The sequence below is a fragment of the Aquila chrysaetos genome, chromosome 16 (genome assembly GCF_900496995.4).
Source record: "Aquila chrysaetos chrysaetos chromosome 16, bAquChr1.4, whole genome shotgun sequence".
In the NCBI taxonomy this organism is placed as follows: domain Eukaryota; kingdom Metazoa; phylum Chordata; class Aves; order Accipitriformes; family Accipitridae; genus Aquila; species Aquila chrysaetos.
In genome coordinates, this window is record NC_044019.1 from 26422 (window position 1) to 47383 (window position 20962).

Below are 20962 nucleotides of genomic sequence, written 5' to 3' on the forward strand. Positions count from 1 at the left end.
GCAGTGTAGAGCACATTTATAACATCTTGTCCTGCCCGGACTGGCCCAAGAGCTACTGCATGAACAATCTCCCGCTTAATTTGTTCAAAAGCTTGTCGTTGCTCAGGCCCCCATTTAAAATCATTCTTCTTCCGGGTAACTTGGTAGAGAGGACTTACAATTTGACTGTAATTTGGAATATGCATTCTCCAAAAGCCCACAACACCTAAGAAAGCTTGTGTTTCCTTTTTATTAGTTGGTGGGGACATAGCTGCTATTTTGTTGATCACATCCATAGGGATCTGACGACGCCCGTCTTGCCATTTTACTCCTAAGAACTGGATCTCCTGTGCAGGTCCCTTGACCTTACTTTCTTTTATGGCAAAACCAGCCATCAAAAGGATTTGGATTATTTTCTTCCCTTTCTCAAAAACTTCTTCTGCCGTGTTGCCCCATACGATGATGTCATCAATGTATTGCAGGTGCTCTGGAGCTTCACCTTTTTCCAGTGCAGCCTGGATCAGTCCATGGCAAATAGTGGGGCTGTGTTTCCACCCCTGGGGCAGTCGATTCCAGGTGTACTGGACACCCCTCCAAGTAAAGGCAAACTGTGGCCTGCACTCCGCTGCCAAAGGGATGGAAAAAAATGCATTAGCAATGTCAATTGTGGCATACCACTTAGCTGCCTTTGATTCCAGTTCATATTGAAGCTCTAACATATCTGGCACAGCAGCGCTCAGCGGTGGCGTGACTTCATTCAGCCCACGATAGTCTACTGTTAGTCTCCATTCCCCATTAGATTTCCGCACGGGCCATATGGGACTATTAAAGGGTGAGTGAGTCTTGCTGATCACTCCTTGACTCTCCAATTGGCAAATCAGCTTATGGATGGGGATCAGGGAATCTCGGTTGGTGCGATATTGCCGCCGGTGCACCGTCGTGGTAGCAATTGGCACCTGTTGTTCTTCAACCTTCAGCAACCCCACAACCGAAGGGTCTTGAGAGAGACCAGGCAGGGTAGACAGCTGTTCAATCTCCTCCGTCTCCAATGCAGCTATACCAAAAGCCCAACGGTACCCTTTTGGGTCCTTGAAATATCCCCTCCTGAGATAATCTATACCAAGGATGCACGGGGCCTCTGGGCCAGTTGCAATGGGGTGTTTATGCCAGTCATTCCCGGTTAGACTCATTTCAGCTTCTAATACGGTTAGCTCTTGGGATCCCCCTGTCACACCAGAGATACAGATGGGTTCTGCCCCTTTATAACTTGATGGCATTAGGGTGCATTGTGCACCAGTGTCTACTAGAGCCTTATATTCCTGTGGGTCTGATGTGCCAGGCCATCGAATCCACACTGTCCAGTAGACTCGGTTGTCCCTCTCCTCCACCTGGCTGGAGGCAGGGCCCCTCTAATCCTGGTTAGAATATTCGTTACTCACTTTTCGCACCCGTGAATCAGAAGTCCCTTCAAGAGGATCAGAAATGTGATCAGCCCATCTACTGCATCTGGGGGACTCCTCACAGGAAACTGGAGCAGCAGTTTTCCAAGAAGAATCCTCTTTCCTGGTTGCTTTTTCTCGCAACTCCCGTACCCGTGCATCCAGGACTGAGGTAGGTTTTCCATCCCACTTCCTCATGTCCTCTCCATGGTCACGCAGGTAAAACCACAGGTTAGCCCGTCGTGTGTACTTTCTCTCTCCTCTCTCTTGGGCAGAGGAATGCTTACTCCCAATAACTGCGATGCGGGCCTGTACAGGTGGGGAGGAAGACATATCCACTTTGAATTGCTGGAACTCTCGGGACAATTCCTCTACAGCCGAGATACAGGCCCGTAGGGAGGAAGAGAGACTTCCTTCGTATTGCCGGAGTTGGACAGCCAATTCATCCACCGTTTGTCCATGGCCTTCTTTCCAGGACATTACTGCCAATGAGTTGGCATAGGTTGGTGGTGCACTTCGTAGAAACTTCCGCTACATGGGTTGTGTGCATTGGACATCATCTGGGTCTATGGGTGACTGCGCATTTTCTGGATCATTATAAATCACCTCCAGCACGGCTAATTCCCTCAGGTACTGGATACCTCTCTCCATGGTGGTCCACTTGCCTTGGTGACATGTAACTTCATCCTTGAAGGGGTATCTTTCCTTTACACCTAACAGAAGTCGCCTCCAGAGGCTGAGGACTTGTGTTTTTCTCCCAATCGCCTTGTCGATGCCCCCTTCCCTAGACAGAGATCCCAACTGCTTGGCTTCCTTACCCTCTAATTCCACACTACTAGCCCCATTATCCCAGCATCGGAGCAGCCAGGTAACAATGTGCTCACCTGGGTGGCGGCTAAAATCTTTTCGCATGTCACGCAACTCACTCAGGGATAGAGATCGGGTGATTATTTCAGGTTCTGCCTCTTCCTCCTGTTCTCGTGATGACCCTGGTTCATCTTCATCTCTCACTGAGCGAACTGATTTCTTTGTGTGTTTCTTTTTCTGTACAGGGGCGACTGATACTGGCACAGGTTGGTTCTCTGGTTTAGCTGCAGTATCCGTCACTGCGGTTGGGGTAGCCGCGCTGCCTGTTGCCGGGGTAGGGGTAGCCACGGTGCCTGTTGCCGGGGGTAGGGGTAGCCACGGTGCCTGCTGCCCTGTTTTCCATCTTTTCCCCCTTTTCTCCCTGAGGGTGCTGCATAATATCAAGCAGTGTTTGGTAGATACTGGCCAGGGCCCAGCACAGTGCAGCGAGTTGTACGTCTTTGGAATAGCCACAGCATTTTTCTTTCAAATATTCTACCACTTCATGAGGGTTCTGTAGTTGTTCAGGAGTGAACTTCCAAACCACTGGGGGTGAGAAGTTCTCTAGATACCTGCCCATATCCTCCCACATGCCGTGCCACCCATGAATATCCAGCTTTGGGGCAGATCTCTGGGTGGTACTCTTAAAGAGCCTTTTTGTAGCCCTAAACAAGACCTGAAACATATTCAGGAGGCATAGCACTAACAGCACAGTGGCTTGTGCATCCCAAGGATATTCAAAGTTCTCAAAAGCTGTTGTAATTAGTCGGAAGGAGAAAAGGGAGGCGAACGGACGGGGGGAAGTATCCCCCCCTAACTCCCCCATGGATTGGCTGTAATTACCAATAAAATCCGATAGAAGGTGCCCAAAGTATGGAAATGATATCACTGCCTCATACAGATACCAGCTTAACCTCATGACCAGTGATGTAATCATTTCACAAGTCGACATTGCCCAGTACAGCAAAATGATAATCCCAATCACTCTCCCAGAGGTGAGAAACGTAACTACAGGCAATACATAGAGCATATAAGGACCTACAAAACGCCACCATGTAAACAAATTAATCAACATTGTGACTAACATCTATTTATCTAATATAAGGAATGCGTATGACAAATTTGTTTCAACACTCTCTGGCCAGATCTGTCGTTATCTCAACCCTTCGTGCCCCACGTTGGGCGCCAAAAAGGACTGTCGTGGTTTCAGCCCAGCCGGTAACAAAGGACCACGCAGCCGCTCGCTCACTCCTCCCGCCCCCTCCGGTGGGATAGGGGGGAGACGGAGGAGAGAAAAGAAAAAAAACTGGAACCTCGAGGGTTGGGATAAGGGCAGTTTACTGGGACAACGCAAAAAAGTTACAACAACAACGACGGTACTAATGAAAGAGTATACAGAAAAGAGTGATGCACAGTGCAACTGCTCACCACCCGGGACCCGACGCTCCGCCACTTCCCCCACCGAAAGTCGAGAGCAGGAGAGCCCTCCCCCCGGCCCACTCCCCATGTATATACTGAGCATGATGTCACATGGTATGGAATAGCTCCTTGGCTAGTTCAGGTCAGCTGCCCCGGCTATGCCCCCCCACCTCCCAGGTTCCTGTAAAAATTAACTCTATCCCAGCTGAACCCAGGACAGATACTCAAATCAAGATGGGAAGGGTGTAAGGGGTTTCCAAGAAGCAAACTGGTGTCCACGACTGTTTCCTTCGTTTCTTGAAACAGAACATAGAAAAACCAGTAACTTCCTGGTGAGGGTTCTAGGGTTCGCTATTTCCAACTGTTGCAAATAGTTTGATAAAGATTTGATTAAAACAAAATCGTGAGATAGGAGTGTGAAGTTTGCAACGTAGTTATAGAGACTTAGGAACATTACTAACTGTGCTAAGCATAATCATAAGAATACAATTATTGTTGACAGTCAGTTAACCATAGAATTCTAACACAGATTGGTTAATTATAGTGGTTTGTTTTAAGAAATCGTTATGGACCTTAGTTCTGTTGCTTAGAAACCCTACTTTGATCAAAGTTCTGGTTAATGGATTATGTGAGATCGACCAATGATTGTTTTAAAATAAGGATATTAATAAGGTGGTGTGACTGAAGGACCAATCATTAGAAACGTTAAATTTAAGAATTAACCTAGAATGTATTTTATGTAATCTAATACATGATGGCAAAAATCGGACTGCGCAGAATCACATAAGAGAGGTCAACTATCGGACAAAGTGAGGAAGACTATGGAAGACCACCAGAGGGCTTTTGAAGACCACCAGAGATTTCACTGAGTCTGCGTAAAGAGACATTTATATATGCTAACAGCTTATCGGGAAGTTGAAGATTATGCATGACATTTCCCAGAAATCTAGTGAATATGTATAACAGGTGTGTATTTAACCTGCATAGTTAAACCAGACAGGTGCACACGCTAGGTGGAGCGATCCCCCGTGTGCCCAGCGCTGCAATAAAGGAGTGCCTGCTTCTTAACTTCTCATTGCTGTTAAGGAGTTTTATTCCGGATTTCGGCAACACAACTTTAACAATATTAAGGTTCTGATAGTCACACATAACGCAGTTCCTAAAGCTTCTATGGCTACATTTCAAACTTAACAATCCTACACATTATGCTTCACAATTTTACTTCTTCATCAAACCTAACTCTTCTATGTGATTACATTTTGATTTCTTTACCAGAATATTTGCAACAGCTGGAGCCCAGCAGGAACAGGGGGCGGCATGGCCCGACCCCCCCCAGCGCCTCACCTCCTCCTCCCCTGGGCTCCCTCACGGCCCCTCGCCCCGTGCAAAGGGAGCACAAACGCAGCCCGGAGGGCAAAGGGGACGGCCGGCCGGCGTTCGTTCAGTCAGTCGCGCGCCTAACGAGTCCTGCCGGCGAGTCTGCTCCGGGGCTCGGGGCCCCCCCCGATGCTCCCCCTGCCCATGGGACACCCACCTCTGACAGCATATTTCCATACATTCTGTATGGCGCGTCTAAATATTTGGATGGTTCTAATATTTTGTACCAGCCGTGGAAACTGGTTTGCTGCTAGGTGACCGTAAAAGTGAGATTTGGTAAATAATTATTAGAAATCTTACACTCACACTATGATTGAAACAATAGACAAAAGTATAGCCAAGCAATTAACTAGCAGAGGTAGGTACTCCTAAGTTTTGCAGTTCTTTGCTCTTAGGACTAGATGTTCCTGTGCACTAGATGAGAACAATGCTGAAACTGACCACATGCGATTGAAACTGCGTTAAGCTTCAAGATCAAAGAACAAGAACAAGAATAAAGACTTCAAGGACAGCAAGCAAGAACTTCAAATGGGCCAGTGGTCGCAAAAGCAGCCCTTCGTCTCAAACGGATCCTTCATTGCGCATGATTGGGTGTAGGCAGTGCTATAATCATCAGTTGCCATCATTGTTATGTATACGTATACTAATCTGATTAATATGCAATTAGTTAGTCTATATAACCTGTTTGCGCTAAACCTGTGGCACGCACGCTAGGTGGAACTAACCCCCGTGCATCCAGCGCTGCAATGAAGAATGCCTGCTTTCTAAAACTCCAAAACGAGCCTTAGAGAGTTTCTTCGACCAGCTTTTCAGTATCAGAGGTACAAGGGAGGAAAGGAGAAAAAAAAAAAAAAGAAAAGAAAAAAAAAAAAGGCAGCGGTGTGGGAAAGAGAGGGGGCCGGGCAGGGCCAGGGAGGGACCGGAACACAGAAGAGGGGAGAGAGACGGGGCCCCGAGGCTCACCACAGCTCTTGTTCTTGGCGCTGCCAGGAGAATTTGCCAGTTCAGATGCTTCTTTCTGCTCCTCTCCCGCTCCCCTCCCGCTCCCCTCCTCTGCTGTAACTCCGGCTGCATGGCTGTCCTCCTCCCCCTAGGAGAACACGTGTCTCGCAGGTCTTGCAAGACGAGGCTTCCTAGGCACAGAGCCTCGCTCGCTCACTCGCTCGCACACTACGTGGCCGTACGGCACCGTCGGTGCTGCATACAGACCCTGCAGTGCACCTCGGCAGTCTGACCTGCTGTAGACTACGAGGAGGGATCCTTCCACACGCGGAGAGGCAGGCTCTCTCTTGCCTGCAGCGGGAGGCAGCTGCCGGCCGGCCGGCCTTCCATTTCTTCTTCTCTACCTTTCTCTGGCCTCTCCAGCTTCAGCCGCAGCAGCTCCTGCCCACAGCCGGTAAATGCCCCGCCTGTCCCTTTGTGCTCCCGCGCCGCACCGCGTGGAGAGGGAGGCCAGGCAGAGACAGCCCACGCTAGCTTTCCTTTCTGGCGGCATTTCCTTACCGGGAGGAAGCAATGAGCGCGGCGGCACCTCCCGCCGGTGCTGCATTGCCGTTACCATCGGTCGGCACGTGCAGGACAGGGGCAGCCCCGCGCACTCGCAGCCTCCGAGCTGCAGTACCGAACATTGGTCGCAGGGTGGCAGCGGGGAGCGCTTGTCACAACACACCACTGCGCATGCGCGGCTCCCCAGCTGCAGTACCGAACTTTGGTCACAACGTGGCGGAAAAGAGAGGTGGTGAAAGGCGCCGCCAGCGCGTATGCGCGGCTCCCGAGCAGCTGTACGGCGTTCTGGTTGCCGGGCAACGTCAGAAGCGCCGTAAACCGCGCCACCGCGCATGCGCGGCTGCCGAGACGCCATGTCGCGCTTTGGTTGCCAGGCAACAACAGCGACGCCCGTAAACGCGCCACAGCGCATGCGCGGCTGCCGAGCTGCTGTACAGTGTTTTGGATGCTAGGCAACAGCTGGAGCACCGTAAAAGGCGCCGCCGCGCATGCGCGGTTGTCGAGACGCCATGTCGCGCTTTGGTTGCCAGGCAACAGCGGCAAGCGCCGTATAAGGCGCACCGCACATGCGCGTCTCCCCAGCTGCCGTACAGCGTTTTGGTTGCCTGGCAACAGCAGGAGCGCCGTAAACCGCGCCGCCGCGCATGCGCGTTTGCCGAGACGACGTGTCGCGCTATGGTTGCTAGGCAACAGCTGGTGCGCCGTAAAAGGCCCACCGCGCATGCGCACCTCCGCAGCTGCTGTACAGCGTTTTCGTTGCCTGGCAACAGCAGGAGTGCCGTAAACCGCCCCTACGCGCATGCGCTATTGCGGAGAGACAATGTCACGCTTTGGTTGCCAGGCAACAGCGGCGAGCACCCTTAAACACGCTACCGCGCATGCACGAGTCCGCAGCAGCTGTACCACGCTTCGGTTGCCAGGCAACAGCAGGGTCCCAGCCACACACGCCACCGCGCATGCGCGCCTCCCGAACGCCAGTTCCTACCTTCGGTCGCCGCGCAGCAGCATCCCCTTAACGATCCTCTTCTGAGCATCAGCTGCAGGAGAGATGACTGACAGCTCAACCCAGTAGAGACCAGCCACAGGCGGTAACTAGTTACTGGGGGCACACAGCTTACATTGCCCTGCCCTTTCCCCACTCGCAGCCCGGGCAGTCACCTTCATTGCCTCCCTTCCAAAAAGCACCCGAGGGGCTGGAGCAGTTACAGCAGTCAAGCGCAAAGAACAGACAATTCGGGCGGTCGCTTCTGTCCCTGCCCCCCCACCCCTTTATCTAGACAGGAGAAGCAGCACAGGGAACCTGCAAAGGGCAGGGGGGACGGGGGGGTTCCCCTGGACCAAGCCCCAGGGACTGCTGTATCCGTCTGCATACAGCATCAGGGTTCTGGGAGTGACAGCAGCCAGCCAACAGATGTTGGCGAGAGATTTAAAAAAAAAAAAAAAAACCAAAAAAACCCAACACCTGGTTCAGGTGACAGCCTGAAGGCAGGCCACAAGAGACGCAAAGCTGCTTCGTGCCAGGGGGGCAGCTCTGTTCAGCAGGAAACGGCGCATCCCAGCGGACCAGATGCGAGCGGCCCACCTGCAAGCGAGCGATACCCTGGCGATCCTGGGGCTCTGTTGGGGTGGGGCGCACCCTTCCTCACCTCTGTGCTATCACAACTCTGCTCTCCTAATCCTGCACGCACGCAAGGCTTCTTGTGCGGGGCTTGTCTCTGATCGAAGAGACGCTGCACGGTGTTACTTACCGCCCCGCCCTCCGGCGTGCAAAGTAATTAGACGTGAAGCAGGGAAAGCAAAGCGGCACGTCGGGATATTAGATGTTCTCGGCAGATGACCGCAGAGCCCTCGAGGTTCCATCTTTGCTCCCTACAGGATCGCAGCTCCGCACTCCTTGCTGCTCTCGCCAGCAAGTGTCACAATTGCCCTTTGCTGCCTGCAACGTGGCCCAAGTACTGCTGCTTACGGAGCAAGAGGCGCTCGCTATAAAGCGGCAATGAAGAACAAGGACGGCCCGTCAAGATGGCAGGAGGAACGCAGAGAGCCTCCAGCATTAGCCAGGCAGGGCTTGCGACTCACCTCGTGTCGTGGTCTAACGCCAGCCGGCAACGAAGCCCCACGCGACTGCTCACTCGCTCCCCCGCCCCCAGTGGGATGGGGAGACAATCGGAAGGGCGAAAGTGAGAAAATTTGTGGCTGGAAACGAAAACAGTTTAATAATTAAAAAGAAACAACAACAACAACAACTTGTAAGGAAAAGAAAAAAAAAATGACAGAGAATGGGGTGCAGGCAGCATGCCAGGGGTCTGGAGCCTGACAGATGATGGGGGGGGGGCTGGCATATGGAGGAGGGAAAGGGGGGGGGGGGGGGGCGGGGGCAGGAGATAGGAGAGCAGGGCACGCAGGGGGGGAAACAACTCGCACGGGTTAAAAACTCGCGTGGGTGAAGGGGGCGGGCTGGAGCAACGGGGGGCACATGGGGGAGAAACACACACGGGGGGAGGATAGGTGAGGGTACAAAGGTGGATGGGGGAACACGGGCGGGGATGACCTACCCCAGGGAGTCCACCCGGGATGATCCACAGCAGGTAACTCACCTGGGATAACCCGCAACAGAGAATCCACACCAGATCATCCACACTGGAAGGACCCCCAGCAATGCACCTCAAACTGCCTGTGCTTCACCCCCAATCTTCCCCAAACTGGTGAGTTTTTGGCTTTTTCAAAATACTCAGTTTGGGGTGTGTTTCAGTGCTTTTCCACAACATAAAAAGGGGTGATCTTTTGGTTGTGGTTTTGTGCATGAAAATGGGGTGGGGTTTTTGCTTTCCAGCTGCACAGATCCAGGCGGATTTGGCTTTCCCAGGAATCCCAAATTCGTTTGTTTTTTTTCCCCTGTTGCAGACCCAGAATCAGGGGGGTTGGGGTTGTCCTGGTTTTGGCTGGAATAAAGTTAATTTTCTTCCGAGTAGCTGGTACAGGGCCATTTTGGATTTAGGACGAGAATAACGTTGACAACACACCGACGCTTTAGTTAGTATAAACCCTGCTTAGCAACAAGTCAAGGACCTTCAAGCTTCTCATACCGCCCTGCCAGCGGAGGCTGGGGGTGCACAAGGAGAGTCGCTGAGCTAAAGGAGGATTCCAGGTAAACAGGTCAGCTCGAAATACACCACCTCCTTTGAAAGTTAAGAGCGATTTGAACACTTAAAATCAGCATTTAGGCTAATTGATACCATTTTGAACGCCTTCTTAGCATACAAGTAAACACTCTTGCAGGGGTTGGAAAACATCTCCTCCCTTCCTTACAGCACTGCTGCAGGGAGATAACCCTGGGAGGCTGCGGGATGAGGTTGTACACAATCAGAATCTACGCTTACGGATCCACCGCAACAGCTACAGCCCTTGCGCTGCTGCTGCTGCTGCTGCTTTGCATCTTGCTTGTTTGGTGAATAAAGCTGAAAGTGAAGTGGAAAACTTCAAAGAGCAAAATGAAAAATATAGCATAAATCTCAATAGTTCACTTTACACTAAAAAGGTGTGCCCATGTTTATATACATCCAATAAAAATACTTATACTATAAATGTATAGTGTAATTTGATTTTCCTTTTCCATTACCTTAACTTGCACAGCTCTGAACTCATACCATTAAATTATCTATCTCCAAAGTACACAGTTATAATGTGACTAGGGGTTTTTGTGTGTGTTACGTAATGAGGAGGAACAGCTGGCCAGCTGCGCTGCCCAAGTGAGGTGCTACTGAACTGCCAGGGAAACACACCATTGAAAACCAGACAGAAAGAAAGTACTTCAGAGCACTCCGTCAAAACGTCAGGAAAGAAAACCCATAACATTCAGTTGCCTCTCTTTTTAAGGTATTTTTCTAAATGTTAACTGCTTACGTACACCTAATAAATTATATACTACAGCTATTTGGCAGTTACAGTTTAAACAATGCAAGTCAATTTGTAAAATCCCCAGTGCTGCAATACCTCAGACTACCAAAAAGGACTGGCGGATTTCCTAATGCTTTGGGCAGTACTGAAGCATGCAGAGCAACACATTTTCATGTTGTCGTGACTGTTACAACTGAGAAACCAAAGACCAGTGATGCCATCAACTTTAGGAAGATGGGCTGTGCTTGGGTCTTTGGAAGGAAATTGACTTTTTTTTTTTTTTTTTTTTTTCCCTCATTTGTTTAAAGAGAGTGAAAAGTCTTGTTACTGATGACTTCTACTGTCAAGTCGATCACCTCTGAAGATCCACTCTGATGGGAAGCTCATAAAACAAAATTTCTTTGAGTGACAAAGACTTCCATTTTGGAAAATCTCTTTCCAACTGAAGTCAAAATTACACGCTGTAGGTTAAAGGAAAAAATACATTACTGAAGCAGTAACTCATCAAAAACAATCAGGACTCACTGCCACTAGTTACAAGGCTGCTAGTGCTTCCTGGGAAAGCCTGGAAAACACACAGATGTGACGCCAATTTGTCCTGTTTTGTCCACGTCTCTTCTTTGACCTCGATTGCTTTTAGCACAGATGCTAGTTATCTCAGTAAGGTTGTCGAGTACTCCTATAAGATATTTTAAAAAACTCATTGACTGCAAAAAGCTTTTATCATGAAAACAAAGTCTGTTTCTTCTGAACAGCTGAACTCTTACGAACAGTTTCTTCCCTCTTTTAGTACAAAATTATTTTCACTGTATCATTTACTAGCAAGTGCACAGAAACAGAAGATTATGCTTTCAGGAAGAGAAAATAAACGGAGGGAAGTAAACTTTGCATAGGTGTAACATGCTCCAGAACAGAACTTATTGCTAGTATTTGCGTTAAAATATTTCATGTAAAAAAATGTAAAAGGAGAGTTGGCACACTGTAGCAGTGCTACATATCAAGGTGCCGCGATTAGATCACTGGCCGGCCCGGACCAGGGAAGAGACAGACAGCACACATGGTGTGAGTGCCAAACTCCGCCCTTTATTGCGCAGTTAATTCCTTTTATACTAACAACAGTAGGTGGGATCACTGATACGTCATAGGGAGGCGACGACTAGCCTTCTACCTTTCCGTGACATCACGAGATCTTCCGAACGCTGTACCCTACATCTCCCCCTCCTCATGTCCAACTAGCTCCCATTGGTTACACACACTATTCATGCACTGTCCACGCGTCCAGTTGCACTCAATGATTGGCTGCATCAACACTGCACACGCGCATAAACATAAAATATAATTGGTCATACTAACTAAACATACGAGACTTATCTCAGTCTAATTGGTCAAGATAAACTGCCGAATTGAGGTTGTTTGTGCCAAGTTCTCTTTATCGTGGAATGTGCACCTGTGTTTTTCTAATTGGTATCTTTCTTATTTTTGTCTTCTTGTTTATTCTGTTCAAGGCCTTCTAAAGGCATCTGGAATGCTCTTGTGACCGTTAGCTGAAAATGTTCCCACAACAATTCCCCCTCCCTTTTTCTATAAAAAGAGCATTAGCAGATCTAGTCACCACCATCCGCGAACTCAGCCCAGCAATCGGTAGGTGCCAGCTTTACGTGGGCGTCCCCACAGAGGCAACGATGACCTTGCCGTACACCAGCCCGATGCTCTTCGGAAAATCCCGGTATTTGTAGACTTGCAGAGGAACAGATTTTAGCACGCGTGGCCAGCGGGTGCCAAAATTCGCCTCAGTTGAAACATAGGGAGCCTATGGCACATGCGGTCGCTGGCCAGACGTGCCGCACGAGTCATAGCCATCCTGTCTATTGGTTCACGGGCTTTGTTATGTGGTTGCAGTGCACAGAGAATCTTGACCTGTTATGTTGGCTAAGGTGACCTACAAGATCTATGAACACAATTAATTAAACACAGTAAAAGCAACATTATACCTAATAAAATACACAAGAATAAAAGAAACCCCGATTTTTAACAAAGATACAAACCAACTCCTAAGTCCCCATCCCGCAGTGAAATACTCCAAGCTGAAATGACAGTTTTCTTAATTGCTATAAAGGTCTTGCAGCACCTTCTTGCTTCTGCAGTTCTGTTATCTCGTTTATTAATTGCTCCAGCGTCAGAAATTCGTAGCAGATACCCAAGGCGTCACAAGCCAGGAAAGGATAACAGCAATCTGTAAAGAAAAACACTCAAACACTACAAGGTTAGGTCAGGATGAACCATACGACTAGGGACCCATTTCAGTAGCCCTTCAGGTGTCTGTACACAGGCGTACCCCCGCCCGAGGCAACGCAGCTCAAACGGTCCGTCCCATTGTCGTGTCTGGGGATCACGCACACGGACCAGTGGGTAGGGGCCTTTCTCTTCCGTAGTCGTAAAATGTCGTTGCACCGTCGTCTGGTCCAGGTCCCCCCGAATTGTTTGATTTAATGAAGTTAATGCAGTTAACAGGAGACGCTGTGTACGGAGAACAGGTGAATTATCCCATAAGCAGGAGGGCTCCGCGTGGTCCCCCTCCCTAAGACGATCTAGCAGGGTCTTTAAGGTTCGATGTGCTCGTTCTACAATGGCCTGGCCGGTGCTATTATAAGGAATGCCATGTACAAGGGCTATACCCCAGGTTGCACAAAATTGTTTCACCTTTTCCGCAGTATAAGCTGTACCATTATCCGTCTTGATGTGTCGTGGAATCTCCAGTTGGGCTATGCAAGCACGCCAGTGTTGTACAACCGCCAAGCTATTCTGCTTCCTGTGCGCTGTAGCGAGAATATATTTACTATAGGTGTCTACGGTAACATGCAAATACTGTAGTGGCTTAAAGGGAGTGTACTCCGGTCCACTCATGTTGACTGCGGGCTACTTATGCTAACTCTAAATAATCAGGCTCAAAGAAATGTTCCCCCATTTTCTATGAAATCTCCCACAATTTCCCCTTTTCTTTTTCTTTTTTTTTTTTTTAATTATTTTTATGCAAGCCAAGTTACATGAAATGCTTTTGCAATCATACGTTCAACTATTTTATGATACGTGGTACAATCATTACAACTGCTAATATTACAATTAAAATAACTAAGCCACGCATAAGCAAATCTTTCAACCATCCCGTAATTCTCAAACTTTTTAGCCATCCACTTAAACCTGTGTCAGTTATCGTGAGCCTTTTACTGTGAATCATATTGATATCAGGTGTTAGTAACGTAAGTTGTCCGAGGCTACATGGCCTCCTGTTAAGTTGTGATGGAATTCCTCTCCCACGCTCTATTCCCACAAATTAAAAACATCCACGTAGGTAAAGCAGCTGGAATAGAAAAAAAGAGTGTGATATTCTGGAATAGATATAGTTACACCAAGCTGTAGCATTTCTATATACAGGCAAAATAGCATTTACATTCTGACCCTTTCGAGTGGTGTTATAGGTGTAATTAAACATCACACAGGGATTCATGATGACTGATCCTAACAACTCTAACTCTTGAGGTTCTTGCATTTCTTGAGGCAGGTGTGCATACAACAGGAAAAGTAAACATGGTATCTCCTTGCTGTAGAGCTTTTTCTCGACAGCATTGCATCAAACTATGTGTATTTTTTCCCAAATTAAGTGAATCGTCATGGATTAGACAGAGGCACAGAGTTAGAGGGATTAGCAGGAGAAGGAGATACAATGGAACCTGGCTTTGCTGCACTGATTGTAAGTTCTGCAGACCCTGGAGAGGGAGTACCAGGGGATTGGGGTGGGGGGGGTGGGGGATGGCGGCGGCACGGCAGCGGTCCCGGCCGCGCAGAGGCCGTGGGAGGCAGTGGCGGGACGGCCGCGGCAGGCAGCGGTGGAGATAATGAGGGATATAAATCCAGCTCTTTTTCAGAGTCCACCCTGCCTGATACAAAAGAATTATTATCAGAATCAGAATCCTGCTCATTAGCGGCCTGCTTACAGACTGCCTCCTCAAAAGCAGTATCAGGTTGTACCCGCCTGCAAAACTTGCTGCAAGGCCGCCACTATTGGACGTGCTTCCCGTTGTTGCTCTCTCTCCAGTACATGGCGTATCATGTTACCTAGGGACGAACCCGCTGGCAAATGAGAGACAAGCGCTGCGCTCTGTGGGTTAGCTTGAGCCCTAGCACATTCAAGCACAATCGCCTCTTTAGCCGCCTCCGGGAGGTTTGCCGCCTGCACAGCAAGCTGAAGCCGATCTAAAAAGGCAGTAAACCTCTCGGCAATCCGAGAACTGCCGAACTTTCACGCAAGGGGGGGTCCGCTCTATCCACGGCCGCGACACGCCCAAGTGCAGCCAAGGCAGTTGTTGCAACTGCCATAAAGTCACGCCTGCACATGCCCTGTGCCTGAGGCGTTGCAAACCGTCCCTCCCCCATGAGCTGCCGAACCACCCGCCCCAACTCCTCTCATGGATACTGGGGGGGTGGGGGGGGGCGCATCAGGTCCCGCTGGTGCCGCCTCTGCAGGAAAAACCTCCGTCTCCGCCGCACCCTCCGTGCCCATGTCCGCAACTGAGGACGGACCACTCTGCGAGTCCCGCTCCACCGTCGCCCGCTCTGAGTCTGACCCGCTGTCCCCAAGGGCACTGTCCCCGCTGTTCCCGAGGCGGCGCTGCATCCGCAGACACAGCAGCTCGCGCCACCAACCAGCACGCCTCAGCCTCCCGTCCCGCCGTGACCACCTGCTCCACCTTCCCCCAACTCTGCGATCGTTCAGCAGCTCCGCGCTCAGATCGGAGCAAGGACTCCCGAATCTCTCCCCAATTTGGGGGGCTCAAAACTTATCTAGGAGACCCAATGTCCCCCCGGCGCAGCATCCATCGGATGCATTCGCCCATGGGGCCCCTCCTAATCGAACCGCGGGCACCCACCTCATCAGCTAACACCTTTAATACCTTAATCACTTGCGCAAGCTCCATCGTCGCCTGTGCGACCAAACACGTTGGGGTCACCACTATGTAACAGTGCTACATATCAAGGTGCCGCGATTAGATCACTGGTCGGCCCGGACCAGGGAAGAGACAGATAGCACACATGGTGTGAGTGCCAAACTCTGCCCTTTATTGCGCAGTTAATTCCTTTTACACTAACAACAGTAGGTGGGATCACTGATACGTCATAGGAAGGCGACGACTAGCCTTCTACCTTTCCATAACATCGCGAGATCTTCCGAACGCTGTACCCTACAGCACACTCTTAATGTTAAAGTCCATACTGCAAGTACCTTTGGAAAAATGCAGACACACATCACAGATGTACCTTGTACTTGCAGACCACTATGGATTCTTTCCATCTGTCTCGTATTGTCATGGCAAAAGAAAGGGCAAGCACGGCAACACGGTGCCAGCTGACATCCAGCTGAGAGAAGAAAAGACCCGTTAGCATAAAGCTGGGTAGGAAACCAAACCTGCCTTTTTTTGTGAAGGTTTGTGAAGACAGTACAACGGAGCAGAGCAAAAAGTATTTTTGCATCACCTTCGGTACAGTTGTTGACACAGGCCACTAGAGCTTTTGCATTTTTTAGGCAACCGTGCCTTTTTTTTTTTTTTTTTTCTCTTATTCACTCATTAGCAGGTTTAGTTTCACTACAACTCACTTTCTTAGATACATGCAGAAGACAGACATAGGTATCTACATACATTTTCTCAAGCCTAAGTATAGCCAAGACTTCCTCACCCTATATGTCACAAATATTTCTATTAAGAGCACAGCAACACATCTGTCCTTGCGAACTCCCTTGCTACAAAAAAGGAATGATTTTTTCCAGGCCGTAGCTCCAAACGGTCAAGATCTTTTAAAACCGCAGTTGTGCCACCAAACCCACTCAAGGTCCCTCCTGGCTTTTGACTGCCCTGACACTGAACAGGCACACGCTCCATTCCATCTTCCAACAGCAAAAATACATTAACGCTCTCGGACCCAGAGCGCAACCCTACAGATGTCCACACACACACACCCCTTGCCGTTTTGATGAGGAGCCACCGAGCATCCCTGCAAGCACAGCCGCACGCGCCAGATCGGTTTCACCTACGCCGCGAGTTACCGGTTTCGGTGAATGTAGTTTCTGACGCTTTACACCGAAAACCGCATCTCGATGCTTCGCCACAGTAGAAACGACCCATCGCTAGAACGCTACAAAAATGCAGTAACACAAATTGCAAACCCACAGCAGCAACAGCTCCAGAATTATTTAGACCAGGAACAAGGGAGAAAAATAAAACAGCTTCATCGCACGCTCAGGGGAGCGGCAGACAGAGAAAAGGGTTGGTATTCTGAGCCCTTACAGAAAACAGGCATTATCCTTCCACTCCTCAGACCGTCCGTTAAAGTCTAAATACCGCAACACTACTATGGCAACATCAAGAGTAGCAAACAACAGCCCTGCCGCTGGACTTGCCATTGACCCATGCTATTTACCGTAGCAGGACGCGTACACAGAGGGACACCTTTTGCCACACACAACCCTGAACTTCCTAAAAATTTATGTTTACCAAAAAAAGCCATTTGGAACATATTCCCAAACAACATTTGGCAATAAAGCTTTGATGCGTTTGACGCACGCAAATTTCTGGTCACTTGCTATTTGCTTCCTGTTGCTGCTGCTGTTCTTCCTTCAGAAATTCTACTTGTAGCCAAGTTATTCACTACTGGTTCAAGCATTTGTCTTCCTGGTATTACCAGCACATTCACAGAGGCAAGTAACTTAATTGCTCTTCTACAATTATCCAAACGACAATTACAGCCATGAAAGAGAAGGAGAGGTCAGGCAGCAGAAGAGCTCTGCAGGCTGGCACCACTCAATATTGCACTCTTTTAAAAACAAACAACAACAAAACAAAACCATGACCCTGTAGCTTTTTTTTTTTTTTTCTTTCAGAGCTCATCCCTGCCTCAGCAGTTTGTCTCGTCAGAGCATGAAGCGCAGGTGATCCGCACCCTGATGACTTTTGCGTGTGATTAATGCCTGTTCAGAAATAGTCCAGATCTGCAAGACTGGCGTCATTTTTATGGTTTTAATCATCGCAACTCAAATTTTATTTACTCACGCATTTGTGAGGAAACTAATTAACTTTTAGACACTGCCTCTCCTTTTTGGGGGGAGGGGAGGGAAATGTGTTAGAGACTGAAAAAAATTATGATTCAGAGCTCCCAACCATGAGGGAGTGGTGGAGAAATCAATGAAAGCAAAGACCAACAGCAGCAACATCAACTGAAAGTTGGCTTTAATTCCGATCACGTACTTAAGCAACTCTCCAAGTCTATGCCTCGGTCCGATGAATGACTAGTCCTTTTTTGGAAGGACAAACTTTTTTTACTTAGAAGTCCTAGACTGAAGACTCCGCTGAACAGAATGGGGATTGTGCCACGGGACAACATGCCATCAACACTCTAATGAGAAAAAAAAAAAAAAAAATCAAATAAAAATCAAGTTTAAGTACCAGTTTCCAACATGTTTCACTCATTATATTTCTGCTGGCATCTAGGTGCTCAAAAGTGAACTACAGGGACACCACATATTCCTAAAAATTCAATTATACATAAAAAAAAATAAAAGGCTATTTCCAACTTGCCCATAAAAATCAGTATGAACAGAGAGAAGAGAAAGACTCGACCCTAAAGAAGCTAACAGGCAGCTCTGAATTTACCACACACGAAATTTCGTTCTTTCACCTAAAACAAAAACATATCAAGGGACCAGTTCAGGAACAGAGCACTATCTGGTAACAGCAATTTTTTCATCAGCTTTTCTGCACTAGCAGCAAATTTGCCTTTTCTGTGGGTTTAATGTGGAGCATCTGTAGCGCCCTCAAACTCGCAAGTGTTTCTCTCCGCTCCCCCAGCCAGATACATGCGATTACCTGAGCAGCAAGCGGAATTACCCACGCAGGATTTTCTTCGTGTGATGCGGAAGGTGACACTGGGAAAAGAGGAGACAAAGAAATGAACCTGTTTGTCACACCCAGCCAACGGTGAAAAGACAGGGGAGGATTCTGCCAGAAGGGCTCTCCGCACTCCAGGAGCTCCCAGGTTTCTCTCCCCTTTGCCCGGTACCGAGGGGATGACGACACCTCGCCCACGCCCCCTCGCAGCGGGGGCTGCCCCAGGAGAGCCGGGGGACCCCCACCTCGCTTCTGCCCGCGGGAACGGACCGGGCGAGACCCTCCACGCAGAGAGAGGAGCGTGGCATGGATTGCATCCCCGAGGGAAGAGGCCGGGCTCCCCGCCGGCAGAAGGACGGCTCGCCTCCCTGCTGCTCGGAGCTGCTTGCTGAGGACAGCCCTGCCTGCGCCCGGCTGCCCTTCGGCCGTGCTGGGAGCGCGGTCCGGCCGACGGACGCTCCAGCTAATCGCGGCTCCTGCTCGTTACAGCCGCAGGTACTTTCACCTCTGGCTAATGCACGCTCCAGACAACGGACACCCCGCCTTGTTCCAGCTCCCGCTTGCTACAGTTCTGGCTCGCTGAAGCCCCAGCTCCGCGCTGAAGCTCCGGCTGATTTCAGCTGCTTCTCCTTACAAGCTCCAGCTACGTGCAACGGCCTGGGCTTTCCGTAAGGTTGTGTATCAACTGCTGTCAAAACTGGAGCATTGGGATTAAATGTCAGAGTTACATGCCGTATAAATATTCGTTAGTTCGGGCGATTAATTACTTAACAAGTATTCTGAGCAGCGCAGAAAGAAAGAGCTGGACTCAAAGAGGGCACGTGGGGTCTGAAAAGCACCCTTCCCCCCACAGACCATCGCAGATGTTGAGTTCGGCCTGCTGCGCGCCGGCCTCCCGAACTTCGGCATCCAACACAGCCAGACCCCCATCTCTGGGGAGGGTCCACGCACCCTGCCCACCCCCTGCTTCCCCCCGCAGCCCCCAACACCCTCCACCCGCCTGCCAAACCAGCCAAGGCAGCTTCTGATTTTGGCCCCCACAGCAGCGGACTCAGGGCCCATTTGGGAGCCAAAAAACCTGGCTGCCGAGCCTGTTCTCAAGGCCTAAAAATGCAGGGCCGGACCTCTGTTTCTGGACCCAAAGCCGCACAGCTCGGTCTGTTTGCGAGCCCCAAAATCAGCCGCACGAGCCTGTTTTCAAGCCCCAGGAACAGAAAACTTGGGTCTCCATTTCTGGCCCCCAAACCAGCTGACCCCCTTTGCAGTCTCCGTGCACAATGCTGGGGGGAATGTAGCCACCCCACAGCCCGGCACTCCCGGTGCCCCACACGCAGTTTTGGGGAGTGCTCGTGAACTGCAAAGGGTCCGGCCCCACACCTCTGCGGGGCAGCCCCAGCACAGGCAGGGCATCGCTTCATTATTGCTGTTTCAGGCTTGCTTTCCCCGGCATCACCGCCAGCGCCGGGCACACACACCAAACGGCCCAGCCGAAGCACCCCCGCGGGGAGCCAGGCCCAGCCACTCCCAGCCTGGCCCCGCTCCAGGACCCCCTGCCGGCAGCAGCCGGGGCCCTTCCCCGCCCCTGAGGGCACCAGGACCCACCCGCCGCCGCAGGAGCCCCCCCGGGCCGCCGCTGCCCGACCCGCGCCGAGAGCGGCAGAGGCCGCCCGGCCCCAGCGAGGAGCGGCCGGGGACGGGATGAGGCTGCCCCTGCTCCCACTCCCCCCCCGGCCGGACACGGGCTCGGCCCCGAACCCCCCCCCGCAACGACCCCGGGGCAGCTTCCGCCCCCGCCGGCCCCGGGAGAGCAGAGCCCGGACCCGCCCGCGGAGGCTCCGGCCGGGGGATCCCACCTCCGCGACCCGCCGCGTCTCCCGCTCCCTCACGGCCCGGAGCGGAGCTGAACGGAACCCGGCAGCCGGGGCAGCCGCCGCCGCTCTGCTGGCCCCGCCCCCCTCCGACCACGGCCCCGCCCGTGTTCAATACAGCGACGGGGAGCAGGACAGAGGGCTGGGAAGCGAAAAATAAAACAAGGGAACAGAGAGGGAAAGAAAGAACAAACAGGGACAGGGGGAGAGAGGCAAAGAGAGGGACGGGGACCAGGACAGCGGGGAATATATACACTGAGAGGGACAAGGAGCGGGACACAAGATTGCAGAGACAGGTACAGGGAAGCAGAAAGAATGACAGAGAGAAGACGAGGCAGGTGGGGAGCAGGTCAGAGAGCTGGAGAAAGACAAAATACTGCTGGGGAGCAGCACAGGAGGAGAGAGCCAAAAGAGATGAATGGGAAGCAGGGCAGTGGGACGCAGACAGCAAAAATAATGATCCGCAACAAGACAGAGGGATTGACAAAGTAGTAAGGGACAGGGAGCAGAATAGAGGAATGAAAGGAAAAAACACGGATGAGCAACAGGACAAAGGGATGTAGAGAAAAGGGAGGAAGAAGAGAGAAAAAAAGATGGGGATAGAGCATGGGACATGGAAAGACAAAAAGCTGGATAAGGAACAGGACAGAGGGACTGAGGGTGGTGGGGAGGGGGGAACCAGATGTACATTAAGACA